General features: G+C 45.6%; 1 pseudogene; it reads right to left on the bottom strand.

Moving 5' to 3' along the window:
- Positions 1–217: 217 nt before the first annotated feature.
- On the bottom strand, positions 218–2,053 carry LOC143932950 (general transcription factor II-I repeat domain-containing protein 2 pseudogene; annotated as a pseudogene).
- Positions 2,054–2,785: the final 732 nt, after the last annotated feature.

Below are 2,785 nucleotides of genomic sequence, written 5' to 3'. Positions count from 1 at the left end.
CTACAAGCTTTAGCCTAGATCAGGGGTCTCAAACTCAATTTACCTGGGGGCCGCTGGAGGTAGATTCTGGGTAAGGCTGGGCCGCATCAAGTTTTCCACAAAAAATGCGCTTACAAAATATCATTATTCAGATTCAAATGTCTTTATTAACAGTTCTTTAACATTTAACTTTTAGAACATGAATGGACATAAACTGTTTGAACATGGCTTTATCTGCCTACTTCTTGCTGCTAGAGATCTGACAGCGCTTACTCTTGCATAGCCGAGCCACATTTGGCGTAAGTGAGGAAGCAGTTGAGACCCTCAGCACAGCTTGAAGATGAGCATCAGTAATTCTAGACCTGTACTTTGACTTATTGAAGTTCAAGGTAGAGAAGAGCTTTTCGCACAAGTATGTGCTCCCAAAAAGACACATGGTCTGCTTGAACATTCGGGAAAGCTCAGGGAAGCTGGGGGGCAATTCTCTTAAAAATTGCCCAAGTTTGTCTGCTTTTCCACTCACATCCCTAAACTTGGCTTTGAGTTCAGAGTTACACTGCAGGTCAATGAGCTCTATTTGAAACACTGGAGGGGCATCTTGCACATCAAAGGAGAAGGGGTCTGCAAAAATTTGAAATGTGGCTCTGTGTCTCTTGAAGTCTGCAAATCTATGATCAAATTCCTCCTGTAGCCTCAAAATGACATCCACATACTCCTCATGACTGAATAGTGTGCCTGAATCAATGAGTGACTTGCATGCTGGGAAATGGCAAAGGTTTGTTTGAGAAAGCTGGTCTTTCCACAATATAAGTTTTGTAGAGAACGCTCTCACGCTGTCATAGGCAGCACTGACAAGTTGCCCCTGGCCTTGTAACCTCTTATTCAGTACATTAAGCTCATGTGTGATATCAACCAAAAAAGCTAAGTCCATGAGCCATTTTGGATCACTTAGCAAAGGAACAGAAGCCCCATCTTTCTCCATAAAAGCTTTCACTTCCGCTCTCATCTCAAAAAATCTCTTCAATACGTTTCCCCTGCTGAGCCAACGCACCTCGGTAAAGTAGAGCACATCCCCATATTCTGACTCTATTTCCTCTAAAAAAGCACGAAACATTCTGTGTTTTAAGCCCCTGGATCTGATTTGATTGATGCATTTCACAACGAAAGACATCACGTTGTCAAACTTCAGGCATTTGCTGCAAAGGGCCTGCTGATGAATAATGCAGTGCAGAGCAATGACCTCCTCTAAACCTTCCTCTTTCTTTTTTTTATTAACAAGTGCCACCAGTCCTTTTTTCCTCCCGATCATTGATGGCGCTCCATCAGTTGTTATTCCGACAAACTTCCTCCAAGGCAAACCATCATTCTGAAAAGCATCACACAGCTGGTGAAATATCTCTTGGGCGGTGGTCTGGCCATGCATTGGAACTAGTGAGAGCAACTCCTCTGTGACTTCAAAATTGTCATCAACACCCCGGACATAGATTGCAAGCTGGGCAGTGTCGGTGATGTCTGTGGTCTCATCAAGAGCGACTGAGTATACACTGAAACATTTTATTTTCTCACACAGTTGATCATAAATGTCACTTGAAAGGTCAGAAATGCGCTCTGCCACGGTGTTGGAAGAAAGGCTGATGTTGCTAAACTGACCTTTCTTTTCTGGAGAGATAATACTTGCAGCCTGTAACATGCACTTTTTTATAAATTCCCCTTCTTTAAATGACTTTCCTGCTTTAGCAATCATCATACTAACTACGTAGCTGGCTTCGACTGCTGCATCATTCTCTTTGGTTGCTTTCTTAAAGAAATCTTGTTGCCTCAGCAGACATGTCTTAAGTTTAGCAACCTGGTTGGCTCTCTCATCTTCCTGGTACTTTGCATACTCCTCAGCATGTCTAGTTGTGTAATGACGCTTCAAATTGTATTCTTTGGGCACTGCAACTTTCTCTGTGCAAATAAGACAAGTTGGGATGCCCTTGTGCTCAATAAAGAAATATTGCTTTTCCCACTTTTCCTGAAATTGTCTGTGCTCATCATCAACCTTTCTCTTCACTGCAGGCTTTGAGCAAGACATATTTGGGGCTGCGTACCAAAAACATAGGCCTATGGTGCCTTGAGATACCCACTTCAGCACAAGGTGCTCTGGATGAGCGGAAATAGAGTTTCTCAGTCCCCCTAGCTGCCTAGCATGACCTTCGGCAACATTAAAGAGGACCTGATTTTTACTCACAGGAGTAGCCAAATACCTTTAGGGTGGGCACGCACCTGTCTGGTTTATAAAAATAGCACTCCTCCACTCTGCTGTGCCCCCCTGTATATTTCTTGCCCTGTATGCTAATACTGAGCATCAAGGAGGAAGAGACGCCGGGGTTTCTCAATGGGCGTCTCCTTCTCCATGTGCCTCAATCCAATCACAGTGAGAGTCACAGCCAGGAAGAAAAAAACTCCTTGTCTGTGACACTCTTTGATGTGATTGGATCACAACACAGCCAGGGAGAAGGAGACGCCCATTGAGAAACCCCTGCGTCTCCTCCTCCCATGCAGGGCCTCCAATGGCAGAACGTCCTGTCGCCTGAACGGGAAAGAGAAGAAAAAAAGTGAGGCGTGGAGAGCGTGACTGACAGGCTGGTACTTGCCTCTCCGTGTCCCTCCCATCGAAGAAGATGAAGTCGCCGCTCTGAACGCACTTGGTGCAGGTCAGCGTCCGGCGGTGTTACACAGCGGGCAGCGCTCCACCGCCACTTACTCCCCCTGGTGAGACGCCGAGGTACTGTACTTGGCGGTGGAGCGCTGCCCGCTGTGTAAC

This window comes from Lithobates pipiens, unplaced genomic scaffold, assembly GCF_037356315.1.
Source record: "Lithobates pipiens isolate NorthernLeopardFrog02 unplaced genomic scaffold, aLitPip1_a1.2 Scaffold_27, whole genome shotgun sequence".
In the NCBI taxonomy this organism is placed as follows: domain Eukaryota; kingdom Metazoa; phylum Chordata; class Amphibia; order Anura; family Ranidae; genus Lithobates; species Lithobates pipiens.
The sequence above is the reverse complement of the archived record's forward strand: the minus strand, read 5'-3'. Positions and strand labels throughout refer to the sequence as shown.